Source organism: Mobula hypostoma, chromosome 3 (genome assembly GCF_963921235.1).
Source record: "Mobula hypostoma chromosome 3, sMobHyp1.1, whole genome shotgun sequence".
NCBI lineage: Eukaryota > Metazoa > Chordata > Chondrichthyes > Myliobatiformes > Myliobatidae > Mobula > Mobula hypostoma.
The window spans coordinates 32578707-32604409 of NC_086099.1; positions in this window are offsets into that span (position 1 = coordinate 32578707).

Consider the following 25703-nt stretch of genomic DNA (forward strand, 5'->3'; position numbering starts at 1 on the left):
CACTGAAGAATAAATGTATTTACATTTCAAGACCTGAAATTTCTTTCATAGATTTGCACCAAAGGAAAATGCTACATATCCACTTTGAATCATACAGTATAAAGAACTTTAATGCTATTAAAAAGGATGTTTGCTGTAACATATTGACGTACCTCAAACTATGCAGCAATGGAAGCAAACATCCAAAGTTAAAAGTTATTCACGATCATTTTGTAAATGTGTGTTGCTGGTAGGTAGAATGTTCTGTAAATGTTACGCTTTGGCACCGTACTGTTTCAAAACAACAAAATTTACTTCATCTACAACTCTGATAATAAATCCGATTCTGTTTCTGAGAGCTTTGAATCCTTAGCAAATATCACCGATAGATGTTTTAAAATAATTCAAACTGATTTAACAATTGAAAAAAATCCTTCCTTGGAAGTTCTATCAATTAATGAAAGGAAAAATAAACTTCTTATCTTTTCAGTGAAGGTCAGTGATTCCACTGAAACCGTTCGTGGCTAGATTCAGATTGCATTCTCAGCTCAATCCATTTGTGCCCTGGGCACTTTGCAGTGTCCATCGCCAAACAGTGAGGTCAGGTGTACCCTCCCTTCTGCTCATCTCTGCACTCTGTGCTTCAATATGCAGGCATGGGAATAACTAACAAGCTGACCCATGAGGATGATTTCTCTATTGGTTTTCCATAGAACCCCGGGCAAAAAAATGAGTTGAATATGATGAGGTCTGTCAAGTTCAGAGATGTCCAAAATGCTTCTCACAGACAAATAAAACAATTTCCCCCGATTGTATGTTATTTGCATGATGTACTGTAAATTGCAACATAAATTCATCACCTCAAACTTAATGCTCTGCACTGCTCCACCTGAAGCTAAAAGTATGTTTAAATATTTAACCATCGGTTATAACAATAATTGAAGTTCTTACTGCTGTGATTCGTAGACATATATTTTAATATGAGCTTGGTGGAAGTCATAGAATGAAAAGCAGTGAGACTTCACGCTAATATTGATAGCAGTTATTAGTGTTCTTGACATTGCCTATATTACCTAAGGGCAAGTGAATAGCAAACTTGAACACATGCCAAAATGTACAGTCATTGCAGTAGCGCAGATTAGATAAAGCATTCTGAGGCAAAGTTATAAGTTTTCCATTTAAACTATTCTTAGAGCCACCCTCACTATGCTTTTTGTTCACTCACCATTTATAATAGCAGGTGCTTAAGCAAAGTATTGCTAATGCTTCTAAGAACCTTGAACATGATTGCAAAGGAAGTGAAGAACTCCCATCTCAAATGAATGATGCCACCTCCACCTCACCCCTACGCTACTCCCTATACTCTTATGACCGCATGGCTCTAAATACATCTACAAATTTGCGGATGATATCAACATAGTGAGCCATATCTCAAATAACGAGTCTGTGTCATGATCCAGAGGTCCTTTAGAAGTCAAGAACGAGGCATAAAACGTGTTGCTTGTGACTAGTTTATTATGTGCTACAAGAGCAAACAGAAAATGAAGAACGAAGAGCCAAGAGAACGAAGAAATCATTGTCATCTTTTATAAAATCTACCTCTGACTAAAAATAAATAACATTCTAGTGGTAAGAATTAGCTTATAAAATATTCTGATTCAAGTGACATGACAGTGCGACATAATAGGAGCTTCTAGAAAAATACAGAAGCCATGCTGCAGTTACTGTAAAATTCACTGAACAGTTTTAAGTACTGTAGTGTATATAGGTGATTATATAATATACAAGGAAGCACAGGAAAGTTAAACTATAAGGAAAGTACAAGAAAATTAAGAATTCTACACTTTAATCCGACAGTACTGTATGCTTCTATAAAGTCTTCAGCTCTGTTAGGATGTTCCAAATGATTATTTGCTTGAATTCATTGAAGATCTTTATTTTCTTTGATCAAAACTATAGCAAACCTTTTGCATTTGAATTAGATCTTTGCCAATGTAAAGAGTTACTTAATTTGTAACTTTAATGCTGCATCTACTTAGAGGACCAATGCTTTCATCAAAAAGATATTTAGCAAATAGTGACACGTAATCTACTCAGTCTACACTGGCTCCTCAACAGTCCCCATTCCATTCCTCTTTATTTTGTAATCTATTCTCCCCACTTTCTCATCAGTCTTCAAGAAATGTTGGATCCATCCCAGTACATCACCGCAAAAACCTTCCACACTACTGAGCACATCTACAAGAAGCGCTGCCACAAAAAAAGGAGCATCGATCCTCAAGACCCCACTATCCAGGCCTACCCTCTTCTCACTGCTGCTATTGGAAAAGAGGTACAGGAGATTGAGTTCCCACACTTCCAGATTCAGGAAAAGTTATTACCCTTCAACCATTGGGCTCCTGAACCAGCTTGGATATCGTCACTCACTTCAACATTGAACTAATTCCATAACACTTGGACTCACTTTCAAAGACTTTTCAACTCATGCCTTCACTATTATTTATCTACAGTATTTATTTGTTTGTTAATTTTTTATTTTTTTTATTTGTACAGTTTGTCTTCTTTTGCATATTGGTTGCCTATCAGTCTTTGTATATTTTCTATGTTCAAAGTTCATTGATTCTATTATATGTCATTGTTCTACTGTGAATGCCTGCAAGAGAACAAATCTCGGAGTAGTATCTGGTGATAGATTCATACTTCGATAATAAGTTTACTTTGATTTTGACTTTAAATTACTAAACGCTCTCCCACCAGCCTCTATGACTCATCTACACACAAGCGACAATCTACTGTGGCCAATTTATCTGCCAACACGCACATCTTTGGAATGTGGAAGAAAAGTGGAGCACACTGAGGATCACAGAGAAAGCATGCAAACTCCATTGGAGATGTCAGGATTCAACCCAAGTCATTGGCACTTGAATCAGCAGCTTTGATACCTGTGTCACTGAGCAGATGTTCAGATCCTTTCTGCTGACACCATGTGATCTTCAAGCACCACCTTTATTTAATGTTTTTTTTTTCTGTCAACAACTTTTGTATGGTTTTCATTTGCTGGCCTTAACATCCTACCACCCCTCACCCTCATCCTTCCTGCCCTGCAGTCTCTCAGTGTGAACTGCTATAGAAGTTTCTTCTCATTGTATCAGATCTGCGTCCATCATTGGGTTTCAAACTGAGTCAAACACAAGAAATTCAAATGGAGATTACTTAGTCTTGCTTCTTGACTGAGAGATGGTCCTTTGGTATTTGAGTCATAGAGTGATAGAGTACAGAGCCAGGCCCTTCAGCCCATCATATGCATACTGAGTATCAGGTACCTATCTTTACTATTCTCATTCATCAGCACTGGGCATTGGTGATTCAAGTACTTACCCAAATGCTTCTTAGTGCAAGAGCACCTTCCTTATCCAGAAAGAGCAAGTAGAAAGTTACACCCTTCAAAAAGGTATTGCAAAAAGTGCAGAATACAGCAATAAAATTCTCAGATATAACCAAACTTCCCAAGAGAGAGGGAGAAGAAAACAGAACACCTGATCCCAGCCATTCCTCTCTTTTAGATCCCTGCCAGGGTTGCAGAAAAATATCAGGGCATTGAGTATAGGAGTTATTGCGAGTATGAAGTGGTAGATCTGACTTCAATTTTAACATTTAAGAGGTTTGGATAGGTACATAAGTAAATAAATAAGTAAATAAGTATTATTACTAGTAAAATGAACAACATTCAAAGTATATTTATTGACAAAGTTATACATATTTGATAAGTATGTATAGTATTTATTATTAAATAAATATGTATTTATATTTGCACAGTTAGTCTTCTTTTGCATGTTGGTTGTTTATTAATCTTTGTGTGTAGTTTTCTTTCATTAATTCTATTATATTTCTTTTTTCTACTGTGAATGCCTGCAAGAAAATGAATTTCAGCGTAGTACATGGCGCCATACCGTACACACATGTAGTTAATAAATATACATTGAACTTTGAACTCTGAGTTACATGGATGAGAAGGACATGGAGGGATATGGTACGCGTGCAGGTAAATAGGACTAAGCAGAAGACCGGGTTAGCATGGATTAGGTAGGCTGAATGGCATGTTTCTCTGCTGTACTGCGCTCTGATTCTAAGAGCTTGATGGATCTTGATGGTCTTTGACATGTGTCCTGGTAGGGAGGGGAGTTCCCTTTTGATATCTGAAGGGGAAAATCTGAAGGTTGGAATTGAAAAAGGTCAGTAATGTATTGAATGTACAAGCCATGCGGGACAGGATATAAGTAGCCTTAACAACAACCAGGGGTCCTTTTTGTGATTTGCTGATGTGCACCATTATAGTTATTTTAATTAATATTATGACTCACAATATGTACTGTAGGATAATATAATTTAAAAGCCAGCTGATCACAAAGTCAACTGTTATTACCCTTTAAATTATCCCGTTCATTTAGGATAAAATGTTTACTGGCAGCTACAGGATGTTTTGTGGAATAAGTATGTGGACCAAGAGAATACAAACATATGTGTATGTCAGTGTGAGTCAATGTTTGATGGGTTTACTAAACAATATAAAATATGGATTTGGCAAGTACTTAAATTTTGAGCAGATTTTATCGTGCAAGTTAATCATGTGCAGTTACAGTCATGTCAGTGTAGTTAAAAACCAATTTATCCAATAATTGAGGAACAGGATGTCCTTAGTACTGTCTAGTTCTCATTTTCCATCACCAATTACAGTGTTCAGCTCTCAACCTAAAACACATCTGCTCTTTCTTACAGTTCCGCAATTCTGTTTACATGTGTCAATTAGGAAAGCATTGGTAACTCCAGGCAGATTGTGTACAATATTTGGGAAATGAAGAAAGTGTAAAGAGAAGAAGGCTGAAGAAGGGACTCGTTACTTGTGCCAAAGCAATCCATGGGTGACTTTGGGCTTAAAAATTAGCGAGAATTTTGCTATACAAACTTGAGGCTAATAAAGTGGCCAATGAGTTTATGCTTGTAGCCTTCTGCTGCTGCGGCCCATCCACCTCAAGATTCGAGGTGCTGCGCATTCAGAAGTGCTCCACTGCACACCACGGCTGTAACGCATGGTTATTTGAGTTACTATCACCTTCTTGTCAGCTTGAACAATTTTGGCAATTCTCCTCCAAACAGCTGCTCACTAAATGTTTTTTGCTTCTCACAGCATTCTCTGTAAACTCTAGAGCAAGGGTTCCCGACCTTTTTTTATGCCATTATGCAAGGGGTCCATAGACCCCAAGTTGGGAAATGCTGCTGCAGAGACTTGTATGTGAAAATCCCAGGTGATCAGCAGTTTCTGAGGTACTTAAATCCCACCCCGTCTGGCACCAACAATCATTCCATGGTCAAGGTAATTTTTCCCCATTCTGATGTTCGGTTTGAACAACAACAGAACTTCTTGACCATGTCTGCATGCTTTGAGTTGCTGCTATATGATTGGCTGATCAGACATTAACATTAACAAGCAGGTGTACGTGTGTAACTAATAAAGTGGCCATTGATTGCAATTAAGCTTGTTTTGTGATTATGCATCTATTGCAAGAATGATACATTTAGAACTGCAAAGTAGAATATACAGAACAATGCAAAAGTTGTCCAGATTTTCTTTTTTAATGCAAATCACATGAAATGAAATCAGGTCTCTCACTACAGTTCAGGAATCAAACGATAATTCTGTGCTTGTGTCAAATAACATTTGCAAAGTTGAATGGGAACTTGAAATGCCTCAGCCCTTATTCTTGAGGACATTACTCAACCGGCAAGTGTCAAGTATTGCTGTATATACTAATATGGCTGATTTTGAGATCAATAAATCTTCTTAATTTCATCAAGGTGCCTTTCGAGATAATATCCACCAGAGGATCTTCAAGGAAATGGAAAAGCAGTGATGCAAGTCCTCAGTAACTGTAATAGCTGGTTGTATTTGGCAACTGTTCTCTTTGATTGGAAGGATGCTAACACAGTTCTAACTTTTAAGAAGGTTGATAAGGCAATTATAGGTCCATTAGACTGACTTCTGTAACAGGCAGGATGCTTAAAAGCTTATTAAAATGCCATATACTGTATACCTGCTTAAATAGTAAAAGCCTTATCAGTGGAATGCAGAAGAATTCCGGAAATGAAGGTCGCGTCATGAATTTGATGGAATATTCAAGAGAAGTCAATAAGTAAGTGGACAGGTGCAACCCAAAACATCATCGACATGAATTCTCAGAAAGATTTTGATACAGTATCTCACAAGACAAAACCTTATTGAATTAGTGGAAATGGCTGATGGAGAGTGAAAATTTCAATAAAGTGGATGCTGGAATATACATTAAAAACAGAAAATGTTGGAAAAACTGCGAGGGTTCATGTAGAAATATGGGAAGAGAGACAGTGTTACTGTTTTAGATTGGAGACCCTTTGTCAGAACTAGGAAGGAATCAAAAGAAGCTTGTTAAGTTTCCGGGTAGGGAATGTCTCTGAGGGAAAAACTGAAATGACCAGAGGGATACGCTGTACGTAAAATAAACCAGATTATCTGGTCAATCTGTAAACAAGGTTATTTGGTTAATGGGTGAATGCCAGCAATTTGAGAGTGAAAACAGGTAAAAAGAACAAAAACAAAAGAATGTGGAACTTGCAAAATGAAAAGGAGATCAGGCTGGGCGTGTCCTCCACTCCAAGACTAATTAAAGAGAAAAATAAAATAAGGTGTATAACATGTGGATCAAAGAGACTGAGACAGTACCGCTGATCGACAACTGATGAAGTCCAAGAAATCAGGTCACCAAAAGTTGTAGAATTTAATATTAATTCCACAAGGTTGTAACATGCCCCGATGGAAGATGAGGTATTTTTCTTCAAGCTTATGTTGAAAATAAATCTCAAGGTGACATATACGCACTTTGATAATCTATTTACTCTAACTTTGACTTTGGCCTCATTGTAATAGTACAAAAGGCTACAGACAGATAGGCCAGAGCCAGAATGGGATAGAAAATTCAACTGGTGGGCAACAAGAACCTTGTCCATAGTTTATTCTCACCATCCCCTTGGTTTTACCCTATCACAGATAGCCCCTTTGCCCCACCCTGTCTGCAGTTTAATGGTCTTCTTTTGTTTGCTTCCTAGTTCTGAGGATAATTCTTTGATCAGAAGCATTGGTTCTATTTCTCTTCCATGGATGAAACCTGACCTGCTGAGTATTCCCAGCATTTTTCTGTTTTTATTATGGTGGATAGAGAAACAGCTGAATGCCATGTGCAAAAAAATTAGCATTGGTAGATTTGAAAAAAGTTGGGAATAGATTAGAAATGATAGTCCATTAGATCAATCTGACAGCTTTTCAATTTAATATAGATTTAGCGGAAGTTATTTGTATGGTTATGACTGAGAACAAAATAAAAGTGAGTGTTAAGAATGCACAAAGAACGTATAAGAGTATCCTTTCTGGTCGCATCATGGTCTAGTATGGAAACAGCAAGGCCCAGGAATGGGAAAAAAAAGTTCTATTAAAAATGGCAGCCCAGTCCACCAAAAACAAAGCCCTCCCCACCACTGAGTATATCTACAAGTAGAACTGCCACAAAAAAGCAGCATCCATCATCAAGGACCCCCATCATCCAGGCTATGCTCTCTTCTCTCTACTACCATCAGTCAGCAAGATACAGAAGCCTTAGGTGCCACACCATGAGGTTTAGAAATAGTTATTACTCTACAACCATCAGGCTCCTCAACTGGCATGGACAACTTCACTCACCTCAGCTCTGAACTGATTCTACGACCTACAGATTCACTTCCAAGGACTCTGCAATTCACGATCTCAGTAGTATTCATTTTTTTGTTTGCACATTGGTGCTTTGGCACTCTTTGCTTGTGTGTTTTATTGGTAAATTCTATAGTATTTCTTTATTTTCCTATAATTTTTGCAAGAAAGTGAATCTTAAGGTAGTAGGTGGAGAAAAACATACTTTGATAATGACTCTGTCTTTGACTGTGCCTTTGTATAGATCAGTGGTAACTCCAATATGCTCATGTAGGGGGATTTGCTGATAGCAACGCTGGTGAAAGTCAAGGGAAGATAGCTAGATTCCATCTTGTTTGAGATGACCATGGCATTGTAGTTGAGTGGAACAGAGATTCTTTGTCACTTTCATGAATATTGTTCAGGTCTTGCTCCACACACTGAGTTGTGAATAAAACTGGGGATAGTCCAATCATTGTGCTGGAATAGCCTGATACTGCGCTGCATCTCCAAATAAAATATATAAAGTTGGGAAGCAGCTGAAAGGAGTTGATATAAAAACACTTCAGAAATGACCACTTCGGGAACATTTTTATCACTGTGGGAATTTAACTAGTTAGCTTTCTTGAATCAGTTACCATTGAGTCCCTGACTTCACCTTAATGACTGATGCATTCCCAATATAACACTTCTTATGGACTGCCATGAGGAAACTTGGACCATGTTGTACCAAGAAACTACCATTACTGTGCACTGTCAGGTAAACTTAGTGAAACTTGGCTACAGGAGGGGCAGGACTGGCAGCTTAATATTCCTGGGTTCCGATGTTTCAGATGTGATCGAGGCAGAGGAATGAAAGGTGGGAGAGCAGCATTGCTTGTTAGGGAAAATATTACAGCAGTGCTCAGGCAGGACAGATTAGAGGGCTTGTCTACTGAGTCCTTATGGGTGGAGCTGAGAAAGAGGAAAGGTATGGCCACATTAGTGGGATTGTATTACAGACCACCCAATAGTCAGTGAGACTTGGAAGAGCAAATCTGCAGAGAGATAGCAGGCAATTGCAGGAAACATAAAGTTGCAGTGGTAGGGGATTTTAATTTTCCATATATTGATTGGGACTCCCATACTGTTAGGGGTCTAGATGGTTTAGAGTTTGTAAAATGTGTTCAGGAAAGTTTTCTAAATCAATATATAGAGGGACCAACTAGAGGGGATGCAATATTGGATCTCCTGTTAGGAAACGAGTTAGGACAAGTGACGGAAGTCTGTGTAGGGGAGCACTTTGGTTCCAGTGATCATAACACCATTAGTTTCAACTTGGTCATGGACAAGGATAGATCTGGTCCTAGGGTTGAGGTTCTGAACTGGAAGAAGGCCAAATTTGAAGAAATGAGAAAGGATCTAAAAAGCGTGGATTGGGACAGGTTGTTCTCTGGCAAAGATGTGATTGGTAGGTGGGAAGCCTTCAAAGGAGAAATTTTGAGAGTGCAGGGTTTGTATGTTCCTGTCAGGATTAAAGGCAAAGTGAATAGGAATAAGGACCCTTGGTTCTCAAGGGATATTGCAACTCTGATAAAGAAGAAGAGGGAGTTGTATGAAATGTATAGGAAACAGGGAGTAAATCAGGTGCTTGAGGAGTATAAGAAGTGCAAGAAAATACATAAGAAAGAAATCAGGAGGGCTCAAAGAAGACATGAGGTTGCCTTAGCAGTCAAAGTGAAGGATAATCCAAAGAGCTTTTACAGGTATATTAAGAGCAAAAGGATTGTAAGGGATAAAATTGGTCCTTTTGAAGATCAAAGTGGTCAGCTATGTGCGGAACCAAAGGAAATGGGGGAGATCTTAAATAGGATTTTTGCGTCTGTATTTACTAAGGAAACTGGCATAAAGTCTATGGATTTAAGGGAATCAAGTAGTGAGATCATGGAAACTGTACAGATTGAAAAGGAGGAGGTGCTTGCTGTCTTGAGGAAAATTAAAGTGGATAAATCCCCAGGACCTGACAAGGTGTTCCCTCGGACCTTGAAGGAGACTAGTGTTGAAATTGCGGGGGCCCTGGCGGAAATATTTAAAATGTCGCTGTCTACGGGTGAGGTGCCAGAGGATTGGAGAGTGGCTCATGTTGTTCCGTTGTTTAAAAAAGGATCGAAAAGTAATCTGGGAAATTATAGACCAGTAAGTTTAACGTCGGTAGTAGATAAGTTATTGGAGGGAGTACTAAGAGACAGAATCTACAAGCATTTGGATAGTCAGGGACTTATTAGGGAGAGTCAACATGGCTTTGTGCGTGGTAGGTCATGTTTGACCAATCTATTGGAGTTTTTCGAGGAGGTTACCAGGAAAGTGGATGAAGGGAAAGCAGTGGATATTGTCTACATGGATTTCAGTAAGGCCTTTGACAAGGTCCCGCATGGGAGGTTAATTAGGAAAATTCAGTCGCTAGGTATACATGGAGAGGTGGTAAATTGGATTAGACATTGGCTCAATGGAAGAAGCCAAAGAGTGGTAGTAGAGAATTGCTTCTCTGAGTGGAAGCCTGTGACCAGTGGTGTGCCACAGGGATCAGTGCTGGGTCCATTGTTATTTGTCATCTATATCAATGATCTGGATGATAATGTGGTAAATTGGATCAGCAAATTTGCTGATGATACAAAGATTGGAGGTGTAGTAGACAGTGAGGAAGGTTTTCAGAGCCGGCAGAGGGACTTGAACCAGCTGGAAAAATGGGCTGAAAAATGGCAGATGGAGTTTAATACAGACAAGTGTGAGGTATTGTACGTTGGAAGGACAAACCAAGATAGAACATACAGGGTTAATGGTAAGGCACTGAGGAGTGCAGTAGAACAGAGTGATCTGGGAATATAGATACAAAATTCCCTAAAAGTGGCGTCACAGGTAGATAGGGTCGTAAAGAGAGCTTTTGGTACATTGGCCTTTATTAATCAAAGTATTGAGTATAAGAGCTGGAATGTTATGATGAGGTTGTATAAGGCATTGGTGAGGCCGAATCTGGAGTATTGTGTTCAGTTTTGGTCACCAAATTATAGGAAGGATATAAATAAGGTTGAAAGAGTGCAGAGACGGTTTACAAGGATGTTGCCAGGACTTGAGAATAGGTTAGGACTTTATTCCCTGGAGCGTAGAAGAATGAGGGGAGATTTGATAGAGGTATATAAAATTATGATGGGTATAGATAGAGTGAATGCAAGCAGGCTTTTTCCACTGAGGCAAGGGGAGAAAAAAACCAGAGGACGTGGGTTAAGGGTGAGGGGGGAAAAGTTTAAAGGGAACGTTAGGGGGGGCTTCTTCACACAGAGAGTGGTGGGAGTATGGAATGAGCTGCCAGACGAGGTGGTAAATGCGGGTTCTTTTTTAACATTTAAGAATAAATTGGACAGATACATGGATGGGAGGTGTATGGAGGGATATGGTCCGTGTGCAGGTCAGTGGGACTAGGCAGAAAGTGGTTCGGCACAGCCAAGAAGGGCCAGAGGGCCTGTTTCTCTGCTGTAGTTTCTATTTTCTAACTTGGTATTACTAGCACATCACAGCACTGAGATGACTGACATGAAAGTTAATTACACAGCTTTTGTTCTTGGGTTTGAGCAGCATACTACAGCAACAGCAGCCTCCACCACAGCCCCACACCCGCCCTCCCAGCACCTTCCACCCCATCCTCCTGAAACTCCAGACAATCTCCCATTGAGAATTTTGTTCACCAGTCCACCTTCTCCACCCACTTCAAACATGCTGCAGCCCAGCTGCTCTGATTCCTAAGCCTCTCATTTAAATAAGTACCTATCTAAGTCCCATGCTGCAAACATAGCCTGTCTAATTTCTGGTAACAGTGCAGGTTAAACATGACCATAGGCACTGGTTATCTACTACCTGGATTTCCTTACAGCACATTTTCAGTATTTTATTTAGAGATACAGTGTGAAACAGGCTCTTCCAGCCTGACAACCCATCTATTTAACCCTAGTCTAATCACAGGACAATTTACAATGATAAATTAACCTATTAACCAGTATGTCTTTGGACTGTGGGAAGAAACCGAAGCATTTGGAGGAAACCAGTAGTCCCAAAGGGAGAACATAGAAACATAGAAAATAGGTGCAGGAGTAGGCCATTCGGCCCTTCGAGCCTGCACTGCCATTTATTATGATCATGGCTGATCATCCAACTCAGAACCCTGCCCCAGCCTTCCCTCCATACCCCCTGACCCCTGTAGCCACAAGGGCCATATCTAACTCCCTCTTAAATATAGCCAATGAACTGGCCTCAACTGTTTCCTGTGGCAGAGAATTCCACAGATTCACCACTCTCTGTGTGAAGAAGTTTTTCCTAATCTCAGTCCTAAAAGGCTTCCCCTCTATCCTCAAACTGTGGCCCCTCGTTCTGGACTTCCCCAACATCGGGAACAATCTTCCTGCATCTAGCCTGTCCAATCCCTTTAGTATTTTATACGTTTCAATCAGATCCCCCCTCAATCTTCTAAATTCCAACGAGTACAAGCCCAGTTCATCCAGTCTTTCTTCATATGAAAGTCCTGCCATCCCAGGAATCAATCTGGTGAACCTTCTTTGTACTCCCTCTATGGCAAGGATGTCTTTCCTCAGATTAGGGGACCAAAACTGCACACAATACTCCAGGTGTGGTCTCACCAAGGCCTTGTACAACTGCAGTAGTACCTCCCTGCTCCTGTACTCGAATCCTCTCGCTATAAATGCCAGCATACCATTCGCCTTTTTCACCGCCTGCTGTACCTGCATGCCCACTTTCAATGACTGGTGTAACTGGTGGAATTGAATGCTGATCTCTGATACCCTGATCTGTAATAACATTGTGCTAACTGCTACACTACTGTGGTGCCCTACTGCAAGGTTTACTGGTATCCAGCTACAATACCCATCCCACACATCCTTGGCTGAGATGGAGTTTCCAAGCAAAAGTGTTTATTCCAGGTTCATGCATTTATTGAACTTATTTCCACAGCTGCCAAGTCGAGGTTTGTATTTATGTCACCAGATCTTTAGCGTCCCCATGCAAATTGCTAGTCTACTTACAGAACCACGTTGCGAAATCTAACAGCTGCTTAACTTTATTCCAGTAGGATTTAAATATCCCTGAAGTTTGTTTCCACAGAGTATGTTTGTGAACATAATGGACATACCCAAGCCAAAAGCCATGGAAGAACCAGAAGATTCGTAGTCTCCTGAGGACTAGATCTGTGGCATTCAAGACCAGTGATTTAGAATTATATAAGAAGTCCAGGTACAACCTGCAGAATGCTATTTTATGAGCAAAAAAACAATTCTGATTGAGGTTGGAGATGGAATCGGATGCACCTCATCTCTGAGGGGGTTTGCAAGCCATTACTTCTGACAAAGTGAAGATTAACATCATGAATGGCTGTGACGCTTCTCTCCCAGATCAACTCAATGTCTTCAATGCTTGCTTTGAAAAGCAGAATAAAACTACAGCTGTGGGAATCCCTGCAATATCTGGTGAGCCTGTGATCTCTGTCTTGGAAGCCGACATCAGAACATCTTTCAAGAGGGTGAACTTTCACAAGACGTCAAGCCCTGATGGTGTACCTGGTAGGGCTCTGAAAACCTATACTAACCAACAGGCGGGAGACTTCAAAGACACCTTCAAGTTCTCACTGCTGCAGCTGGGAGTCCACAACTGCTTCAAAAAGGCGACAATCATACCATTCCCCAAGAAAAGCAGGGTGAGCTGCCTCAATGCCTAACACCTGATGACACTCACATCTACTATGATGAAGTGCTTTGAGAGTTTGGTCATGGGTAGAATCAGCTCCTGTCTAAGAAAGGACTTTGACCCACCAGCAATTTGCCTATTACCACAATAGGTCTCACTTGTTCTATACTTGGCCTTGGATCACCTGGACTGTAGTAATAACTTCATCAGCTGCTCTTTATTGATTATGAATGTAACCAGATGACCATTCAATATAAGTTTTTATTGTTAAAGTGCACTTATATTTTCACCCTGGGAATGCTAAAACAGCTGCCTGTGCCTTTAAAAGAAAATGGTGACATCATTATGCACATGTGGAGTAGAAAGAAGAGTTACAATTCTCTAGAATGACGTCGAATGCTAGTCGTATGGTGAGAAAAGGTGAATAATATTTGATAATATTCATGTAAGTTCATTTATACTTGTAAATCTAGAATATCGGTAATTTGACATGTTTTACATGTGAATGGTTTATTTTTTCGTGAGTATGTATAGGCGCTGGATAGTGTGGTTGTACAAAGTTCCTTATTGGCCTAGCAGGTGAGTCTTCCTAGTAATTTAACTACAAAGCAATATATTGTAAAAGTTTATTTTTGTCTTACTTTATTGTTTCATGACTGAATATGAATGTAACGGAGTAATGGGAATGTGTTAATCTCTGTTCGCGTAGTGTGAGCGAGGAGAATTCTTTTCAGGGTGTAGCCTATATGTGTTTGGAAGTTAAACATGTGTGTGCCAAAATGCGTGTTCTTCTTAGTTAAGATGAGGAGTATTTATTCATATTTTTGATGTTGTGTGTATAGAGTTGTTGGGATTCTAATGTAGTTTATAATTTTTAGAATTGCCACTACCATATTGGTTTTGTATATTTTGTTTTATTTATTTTCATACTGCATATGTAACAAGGGTGTGGGCCGAAATTAAGCTGAGATCGTAACAGCAGGAAGTTTTTTAAAGATTCATTTTGTTGTTTTTATTTTGATACCCTCTTTCTGCATTAAAACATCTAAAACAGATAAAGGAATTAATGACCCCAAAAAGTTTTTGTTGACCTGTGTGTGTATTTACCCCAGGCTACAAAATAACTCAGCATTCAGCATAATCATACCTTCAGTTCTAACCAACAAGCTCCAAAACCTGGCCCTCTTGACTTCCTGGATCCTTGACTTCCTCACTGGGAGACAACAGCCTGTATGGATTGAAAATAACATCTCCTCCATACTGATAATCAACACTGGTGCACCTCAAGGATCTGTGCTTAACACACTGCTCTACTCTATCTACACCCACAACTCCGTGGCTAGGCACAGTTCAAACACCACCTATATGTTTGCTGATAATACAACTGTTGCTGGCAGAATTTCAGATGGTGACAAGGAAGCATACAGGTGTCACTGCACAGGGCTGGAAAAAACTGTAGGAAGTTGCAAAGTCATCCAGCTCCTTCATGGGCCGTATCCTCTCCAGGCTCAAGGACACCTCCAAGTGTCAATGTCTCAAAGAGGAGGCATCCGTCATTAAGTAGCTCCATCACCCAGGACATGCCCTCTTCTCATTGCTACCATCACGGAGGAGGTACAGGAGCCTGAAAACCCACACTGAACATTTCAGGAACAGATTTTTCTCCTCCGCCATCAGATTTCTGAATGGACAATTAATCCACATTCAATACCTCAGTGTCCCTTTTCCCTTTCCTTTTGCACTACTTATGTGTGCGTATGTGTGTATCTATATATACACACTAATTGTAATTTATAGATCTTTTTAATATTATGTGTTGCAATGTACTCCTGTCACGAAACAACAAATTTCACAACATATACCGGTGATATTAAGCCTGATTCTGATTCTGAAGCCATAAGATTTCTTCTTTTAAAGAAGAGCAACTGTAATATTTGACTTTTTTTCTCCAGCTGTTTGGGCACCACCGGTACCAAATTGTTTCCAGTATTATTCACATTTCCAGCATCATAAATTCTTCTCCAGTATATCATCTTTGAGGGAGCATCTTACTTAAAATGGATGCAGCACTTTAGATATCTGTGGGATTTTCCAAGCTTTGTAACTAATCTGTTAAGGAGGATACTGCCCCTATGTGGATGAAAACATGTATGGAGTTTTTAGCTTTTCCTTTAATGTCACATATTAGTGGTCAAATTTCTAAGTGAACAAAACGAAAGAATGTTTGATAAACTCACAAATAACTGTCCTACGAAGTTATCAGTATCAACATTTTAACCTCTCACCCTCTTCCGTTTTCTCTTTCCCTTTCTCCCTCCTACTCCTCTCTTCCCCCTTACATAATAATTCTGCCGCATACTGAGCCACACATAGAGAATCAATGGGCCATGTGAATAGTCACAGTCTCCCATTCCCTGTCAGTCGTATTAACGCCATCAGAACGAAAGGCTTTTCCACTATTTCCAAATGGCTCTGATATCAGGGGCATTTAGAAACAACTGAAAAATAAAACAAATGAACTAAAAATTATACATTGTATAGTAAATTCTCTTAAAAGTAAAATTAACTAATGCAAATCAAGTAAAGTATCAATATAAATTTATGCCAAAGAAGTCCAAATTACTTATCTACTCTTGTTATTTTAAAGAAAAAAATACCTCACTTGAAGCCGTAATGAAAATATTTTAAAATTTTTTCTGTATTCTTTTCTAATTCAGTGGGATGAGCTATTCCCAAACAAAAGAGATACTATACACATGTTGAAGGCCACAGAGACTCTTGATTAGTTATATAAAGGGTACAATACTGAAAGAAAGACAAATGATTAATGATGTAGTAGTACGAAAAGCAAAATAATACTTATCATCCACTTAATGAGCTGATCTGTACAATGCTAGAGGCGACAACCTCTTATGCAGCCTTCTGTCTCATTCCTGTTCTCTCTCAACATCCTTGTCCCTTTCTCCAACTTTCAATAGAAGTTAGAGAGTTTGGATCTGTATTCCTTGGAGTTTAGGAGAATGAGGGATGACCTTACTCAAATATATAGAATTCTAAGAGGGTTTGCCAGGCTAGATATTGAGATGCTTTCACAAGTGGGGAAAACACAAATAAGAAGACATAATTACAAAATAAGAGGACAGCATTTAAAACAAAGGTGCATTGAAATTTCTTCTCAGAGTCAAAGAGCAGAATCACATTACAGAGAAATGTGCTCTTTGGCCCTCCTCGTTCACATTGCCTATTTACAGTAATTCCATTTCCCTACATTGGTTTTGTATCCTTATGTACGTTTCATAAACTACTACCTGTTCACTCTCCCTTAGAACATTAAAAATGTATTTATCTCTACCATCTCCGCTTCAACTCATTCCAGATATTCAGCACTTTCTATGTGAAGAACATATCTTTCACTTCCTTTTTACGTTTCTCCCCTTTCCCCTTCAATCTTTGCCCTCTTGTTCCAGACTCATTTACCCTGGGAAAAGGACTCGGACTATATATGCTATCTATGCTTTACATAATTGTATAACCCTCAATAGACATCCTCCTACATACCAGTGAGGAGAAACTCAGCCCATGCAATCTCTTCTTTTAATTGCAGCTCTTTATTCCTTGCAACATCCTGATGGATTTCTTTTGCACTCTCTCTATTGCTACCATAATTTCCTGTAATATGGTATCTAGAACCATACACAATATTCAAAATGCCATCTAACCAATATTTTGCACAGCTGTAACATGATAAGGGCAACTTTTATACTCAATACCTAGTCTACGAAGGCAAGCACACCAGATGCTTTCTTCACTACCCTATCCACCTGCGACACTGAAGATCTATAAACTTGCACCCTTACATTTCTCTGTACATTAATGTTCTTAAAGCCTCTGTCAATTACTTTATATTTCCTATCAGAATTTGAATTCCTTGAGTGCATTTCCTCACACTTGTCCAGATTAAATTTCATCTGCTACCACCCTGCCCAATTTTCCAGCAGATATAAGTCCAGCTGTAATCTTGGTTAAACTTCTTTGCTATCAATGACTCCACTAATTTTTGCATCATCAGCAAACTCACTTATCATAGAACCTACACTCTCATTCAGGCCACTAATACCTGTGGTACATGACTTGTCAGAAACTTCCAGTCAGCAGAATACTCATCCATAATTTGGATAGCGGTGAAATGATCGGACAAAGTCAGCATGGATTTGTGAAAGGAAAATCAAGTCTGACGAATCTCATAGAATTTTTTGAGGATGTAACTAGTAGAGTGGATAGGGGAGAACCAGTAGATGTGGTATATTTGGATTTTCAAAAGGCTTTTGACAAGGTCCCACACAGGAGATTAGTGTGCAAACTTAAAGCACACGGTATTGGGGGTAAGGTATTGGTGTGGGTGGAGAATTGGTTAGCAGACAGGAAGCAAAGAGTGGGAATAAACGGGAACTTTTCAGAATGGCAGGCGGTGACCAGTGGGGTACCGCAAGGCTCAGTGCTGGGACCCCAGTTGTTTACAATATATATTAATGACTTGGATGAGGGAATTAAATGCAGCATCTCCAAGTTTGCGGATGACACGAAGCTGGGTGGCAGTGTTAGCAGTGAGGAGGATGCTAAGAGGATGCAGGGTGACTTGGATAGGTTGGGTGAGTGGGCAAATTCATGGCAGATGCAATTTAATGTGGATAAATGTGAAGTTATCCACTTTGGTGGCAAAAATAGGAAAACAGATTATTATCTGAATGGTGGCCGATTAGGAAAAGGGGAGGTGCGACGAGACCTGGGTGTCATTATACACCAGTCATTGAAAGTGGGCATGCAGGTACAGCAGGCGGTGAAAAAGGCGAATGGTATGCTGGCATTTATAGCGAGAGGATTCGAGTACAGAAGCAGGGAGGTACTACTGCAGTTGTACAAGGCCTTGGTGAGACCACACCTGGAGTATTGTGTGCAGTTTTGGTCCCCTAATCTGAGGAAAGACATCTTTGCCATAGAGGGAGTACAAAGAAGGTTCACCAGATTGATTCCTGAGATGGCAGGACTTTCATATGAAGAAAGACTGGATGAACTGGGCTTGTACTCGTTGGAATTTAGAAGATTGAGGGGGGATCTGATTGAAACGTATAAGATCCTAAAGGGATTGGACAGGCTAGATGCAGGAAGATTGTTCCCGATGTTGGGGAAGTCCAGAACGAGGGGTCACAGTTTGAGGATAGAGGGGAAGCCTTTTAGGACCGAGATTAGGAAAAACTTCTTCACACAGAGAGTGGTGAATCTGTGGAATTCTCTGCCACAGGAAACAGTTGAGGCCAGTTCATTGGCTATATTTAAGAGGGAGTTAGATATGGCCCTTGTGGCTACGGGGGTCAGGGGGTATGGAGGGAAGGCTGGGGTGGGGTTCTGAGTTGGATGATCAGCCATGATCAAATAAATGGCGGTGCAGGCTCGAAGGGCCGAATGGCCTACTCCTGCACCTATTTTCTATGTTTCTATGTTTCTATAACTACTCTCTGCCTCCTAGCAAGGCAATTTTGGATTCAGTTTCCCAAGACAACTCAGATCCCTTGTGTCTTAACTTCTGGACTAGCTTACCATAGAACCATAGAACCATAGAAACTACAGCACAGAAACAGGCCTTTTGGCCCTTCTTGGCTGTGCCGATCCATTTTCTGCCTAGTCCCATTGACCTGCACACGGACTATATCCCTCCATACACCTCCCATCCATGTATCTGTCCAATTTATTCTTAAATGTTAAAAAAGAACCCGCATTTACCACCTCGTCTGGCAGCTCATTCCATACTCCCACCACTCTCTGTGTGAAGAATCCCCCCCTAATATTCCCTTTAAACTTTTCCCCCTTCACCCTTAACCCATGTCCTCTGGTTTTTTTCTCCCCTTGCCTCAGTGGAAAAAGCCTGCTTGCATTCACTCTATCTATACCCATCATAATTTTATATACCTCTATCAAATCTCCCCTGTGTTGTGTCATATGACGTGGGCAATCATGATTGTTCTTCAGAAGTGTTTCAACAGAAGTGGTTTGCAATTGCCTTCTTCTGAGCGGTGTCTTTACAAGACGGATGACCCCAGCCATTATTCATATTCTTCAGAGATTGTCCGCCTGGCGTCAGTGGTCGCAGAACCAGAAGTCGTGATATGTACCAGTTGCTCATATGACTATCCAACACCTGTTCCCATGGCTCCATGTGATCCTGATCGGGAGGCTAAGCAGATGCTACAAGGCTAGTGGAGAGAAGGAACACCCTACACCTCTTTGGTAGACACGTATCTCCACCCTGCCCACCACAGAAGTGTATAGGGACTGGATATCTAAAGTGGAAATGAAGCGATCAGGACCTCTGTTGTCCCTCCTCCTTCCCTTTCTCCCATGATCACCTCTCACCTCCAATTCTGTTTTTTCTTTTTCAGCCTTTTCCATCTATCACCTCCCAGTTTCTCACTTCATCTCCCCCTCCCTGCCCATTCACCTTCCTCCTCACCTGGCTTCAGCTATTACCTACCAACCTGTATTTCTTCTACATCCCGCACCTTCTTATTCTTGCTTCTCCCCCCTACGTTTCCAGTCCTGACGAAGGGCCTCGGTCTGAAACGTCAACTGTTTATTCCTCTCCATATATGCCGCCTGGCCTGCTGACTTCACCCAGCACTTTGGAGAAGTACAAGTACATAGTTTCCTGATGATGAGATCACAGGAAGGTAGGGTGGTAAAGATGGCATTAAGCATGTTCAGATTTACTAGTGAGGACACTGGCAACCTTCAGTGATTCCCTATAGTCGCATAACCAGGACTTGTGATATGCATCAGCTACCCATATGACCAGCCACCACCTGCTCCAATAGCTTTGCGTGATCCTGATCGGGGGAGAGGGGCGGCAGGGCTAAGCAGATGCTACACTTTGCCCAAGGGTGACCTGCAAGCCAGCGGAGTTACGGAGCACCTTACACCTCCTTAGGTAGAGGCATATCTCAACCCATACCTAAAGAGACTTATTCACTGTGAAATGGCTACTTTTGATATGAAACACGAGTCCGTACTTCAATCAGATCAAACTCTACCTTGACAGCTGGGCAAACAATGCTAATTACATCTCAAGTTCAAGTTTATCATCATCTGATTGTACATATATACAACCAAATGAAACAATGTTCCTCTAGATCACTGTGCACCCACAAAATATTTATCACACACAGCACAGAAAACAAAATATTACCACAAATAAGTTTATGAAGTGTAATTCAAAGTGCATGCAGTGCGTTGCACGGGTAAACAGCAAACAATAGAGTAAACAGTAAACAGCTCGCTGTCCTGGTGACAAGACCATGGTGATGGCAGGGTAATCATGAGTCTCACAGCCTGAGGGAAGAAGCTGTTATCCAGTCTGGCAGTCCTAGCCCTGATGCTCCTGTACCTCCTTCCTGATGATTGTGGGTGAAAGAAATTGTGGAATGGGCAGTAGAGATCCTCAACAATGCTTCTGGCCCTTTGTATGATATCATTTATCGGTTAAATGACAGAAAGGAGGGAAAAATTTAAGGAAATGCATTACATTTTTTTGCCAGAGAGGCCCAGTTTGTAAAACATGCATCATCAAGCCACTACTTGCTTACATAACTGTGACCAAAACAGAGAAGTGCCATTAAAGTGAAATGTTTCCAAATAGAAATGTAGATTGTTTTTCTTCCTAAGGTTCACATTCTCACCAGAATTCAAAGTAATCAGTGAATGTAATGAAAGCAGCCCTAAAAGTCTGCAGGGACACCCACAGGCAGGAGACATTAATATTTCAAGCAGGTGACCATCTGAATTCCTATAGAGTTTCAGGGCTCCAATGAGTCACAGAGTACCTAAGTGAGCTGCTGGAAATTGCACTTTGTCATTCTCTCAACTAGTACACCAGAGGAAATGAGAAAATGCATAATGCAAATAATCCATTTTTATTATTCCATTTCACTAATTAAGAAGCTTTCAGTTACGTCTCTTCCTGTAGCATTGCCTCCTGTAGCGATCATAATATGATAGAATTCACCCTGCGGTTTGAGAGGGAGAAACTAAAATCAGATTTATTAGTTTTATAGTGCAGTAAAGGGAATTGCAGAGTTATGAGAGATAAGCTGGCCAAAGTTGATTGGAACAGCGGCAGGGAAAACAGCAGAATAGCAAAGGCTGGGGTTTCTGGGAGCAATTTGGAAGGTTCAGGATAGATATATCCCAAAGTAGAGGAAGTATTGTAAATGGAGGATGAGATAACAACATCTGAAAAGGGAAGTTAATGACAGCATAAAAGAAAAAGAGGGGGCGTATAATATAGCAAAACTTAGCGGGAAGTTTGACAATTGAAAAGCTTTTAAAAACCAACAGCAGGCAACTAAAAAACCATAATGAGGAAATGGATGAAATATGAAGGTAAGCAAGCCAATAATATTAAAGAGGCTACTGACAGTTTTTTTTTTCAGATATACAGTATGTAAAAGAGAGGCAAGTGTGGATATCGGACCATTGGAGAGGTAGTAAAGGAGGACAAGGAAATAGCAGGTGAACTTAATAAATATTTAATGTCAGTCTTCACTGTGGAAGACACCAGCAGTATGCCAGAAATTCAAAAGTGTCAGAGGGCTTAAGTGAGAGTTGTTGCTATTACGAAGGAGAAAAAGCTTGGGAAGCTGAAAGGTCTGAAGGAAGTTATGTCACCCGGACCAGATGGACTATGCCCCAGCGTTCTAAAAGGACTATCTGAAAAGATTGTGCAGGCATTAGAGTGATCTGTCAAGAATTACTACATTCTCAAATGGTTTTGGACTGGAAAATTGCAAATGTCACTCCACTCTTTAAGAAGGAGGCAAAAGAAAGGAAATTGTAGGCCATTTAGGCTGATTTTAGTGATTACGATGATGTTGCTGTTCGTTATTAAGGATGAGGTTTTGGGGTACTTAGAGGCACATGGCAAAATAGGCCAAAGTCAACATGGCTTTCTGAAAGGGAAATATTGTCTGACACATCAGGTGAAATACTTTGAGAAAAGAACGGGCAGGGTAAATAAAGGAGAGTCAGTGGATGTTTCTTATTTGGATTTTCACAAGGCCTTTGACAAGGTGCTGCACATGAGGCTGATAAACAAGCTAGAAGTCCACTGAATTCCAGAAAAGATACTAGCATGGATAGATGATTGGCTGACAGGCAGGAGGCAAACAGTGGGAATAAACTGGGCCTATTCTGGTTGGCTGCCGGTGACTAGAGGTATTTCGCAGTGGTTGGTGTTGGGTCTGTTAATGTTACCTGTCAAAAATTTGGATAGTGGGTTTGTAGCCAAGTTTGCAAATGAAATGAAGCTAGGCGGAGGAGCAAGTAGTGTTGAGGATGCAGGGAGTCTTCAGATGGACTAAGACAGACTGGAAGGATGGGCAAAGAAGTGGCTGATGGAATATAGTGTAGCGAAGTGTACGGTAATGCAATTTGATAGTAAGAATAAAGGTGCAAAGGAGTCCTCGTGCAGGATACCCTGAAGGATAAATTGCAGGTTGGGTCAGTGGTAAGGAAGGCAAATGCAATGTTAGCATTCATTTCAAGAGGACTGGTATACAAAAACGAAGATGTAATGCTGAGACTTTATAAGGCATTGGTCAGACCACGTCTGGTGTATCTTGAGCAGTTTTGGGGCCCTTATCTATGTAAAAATGACTTAGCACTGAGGAGAGTCCAGAGGAGGTTCATGAGAATGGATAAGTGATTGAAAGAAATAATATATGAGGAGTCTTTGATGACTCTTGGCCTGTACTCGTGGAATTTAGAAGAATGAGTGACATCTCGTTGAAACTTATCAAATATTGGACGGCAAACAAGAGAAAGTCTGCAGATGCTGGAAATCCAAGCAACACACAAAATGCTGGAGGAACTCAGCAGGGCCACAGCATCTGAAACATGATTTCAGACTTTTGGGCTGAAACATCAACTGTACTTTTTTCCATAGGCCTGGGCCCAGCCTGCTGAGTTCCTCCAGCATTTTGTATGAAATATTGAACGGCCTGGATAATGTGGATTTGGAGAAGAGAGTGGAGGAGACCAGGACACAGCCTCCAAATAGAGGGACATCCCTTAAGAGCAGAAATGAAGAGTTTTTTTTTAGTCAGCGTGTAGGGAATGTGTGGAATTCATTGCCAAAATAAGTTGTGAAGTCATTGGGATATCTAAAGCAGAAGTTGATAGTTCGATTAGTCAGAGTATTAACGGTTACAGGGAGAGACAGGAGAAAGGGGTTGAGAGGGATAATAAAACAGCCATGATGCATTGGTGTAGCAGACTCAATGGGCCAATGGGCCTAATTTTGTTCCCATGTACTATGGTCTTACATATTGTGCTCAACACTTTGCAGTGGATTTGAACCCAAAATCTTTCATCTCACGGGAAAAAGCATGATCACCAAAGCATGTCACAAATTGCAGAGAACATAATGTTGGAAAGTCACACCCCTCATCATAACTACAATTGGAATTTGATTGGTAGGCATCAAATTATGCCTGAAGGCAGTTTTGGAGAGATCAATTAAACCGTGACTATCAAGGTCAGACGAGCACTGCCCAATTGAGTAGTGTGACAAATTCAGTTAGAAATGTATAATATGTGAAAAAGAATTTGTGGGGCTATAGAAGATGCCAGGCAAATGGAATAAGCTGGAACACTCTTACATGAAATCAGCATAGATCTACCAAACTGAATGGCCCACCCTGATGTAATCACTTTGTTACTCTGTGTTAGCTGGATTTCCAAAACAGTTTCTGCAAGACCATACTTGGATCAGTCAACAAAGCGGTCATGAGGCTAGGAGTTTAAACCATGACATATGTAATCTTCACATTACAGTTTGACATGTCATTACAAATAGCAAGGGATATCCCATTAAAGATAGAGAGACAGCTATGGAATCATTGATACAAGTCCTCTTGGCTAACATATCCATGCCACCCTGGGTGTCTTTCTGAGCTAATTCCATTTACTTGTATTTGGCCCATATCCAATACAGACCTTGCCCATCCATCTACCTGTCCAGATGTCTTATAAATGTTGAAATTGTACCTGTGTCTATCAGTTCTTCTGGCAGCTCATTCTATATACCCAACTTCTTGCTTCTAAACACTTGCTTCTCGGGTTCCATTTAAATCTTTCCCCTCTTACCCTAAATCTATGCCCTCTAGTTTTAGGTTTCCTTACCCTGGGAAAAGCTCATGACAATCAATCATATATATGTTTCTCCTGATTTTATGAACCTCTATAAGTTCACCTTCAGCCTCCTTCATTCAGGCAAAGATGGTCCCAGCCAGTCTCTCCTTATAACTCCAGCCTTCTAGTCCCAGAAACATCCCTATGAATCTTTTCTGCACCTTTGCCAGCTTGGCCACACCCTCCCTACAGTATGGCAACCAGAATTGCACACAATCTTTCAGATGCAGTCTCATCAATATCTTGTCCAGCTGCAACAAGAAGTCCCAACTCTCGTACTCAATGTTCCATGAAATGAAGGCAAAGTTGCTATTTGACTCCTTCATCAATATTTTTTACCACTTTCAGGGAACAAAATACATGTACTGTGAAAACTAGTTTTCACTGTTCTATAAATAGTCCCCATGGCCTTCTCATTCACTGTGTATATCCTATCTTGTCTTAACTTTCTAAAATGCATCTGTTTGCACTTTTTTTTGCGTTGAGTTCCATCTACAATCCCTTGGCCTGCATTCCTGTTATAACCTTAGAAAAACCTTCTGCACTGTACATCACACCACACATTCTGGTGTAACTGCAAACTTACTAACCATGCCACCTACATTTTAAATATTAATATATATATATTGCAAGAAATAATGAACAATAATAATCTATTCAGAACATCACCGGTAACAGCTCTCCAAAATAAGTGCAACTGTCCACTATCAGCCCTTGTCCTCTTCCATCAAATTGTATCCAATAACTATCTCACTCTAAATATCATGTGATCTAATCTTTCAAACCAAGCTACTATGTGACATCTTGACAAAAGCTTTGATGAAATCCATGTTGAAAACATCTATCACCCTGTCCTCATCAATCCTCTTGGCACCTCTTCAAAAGATGAACCATTACTTTTTTCTGTGAAAGTCATCAGACATTGGAACCCCTCTTTTGGAAATGACAGTCCAGTGAGCCTTACATCAGAGGTAGGGAAGTTGTTGAAGAAGATTCTGAGGGACAGCATTTA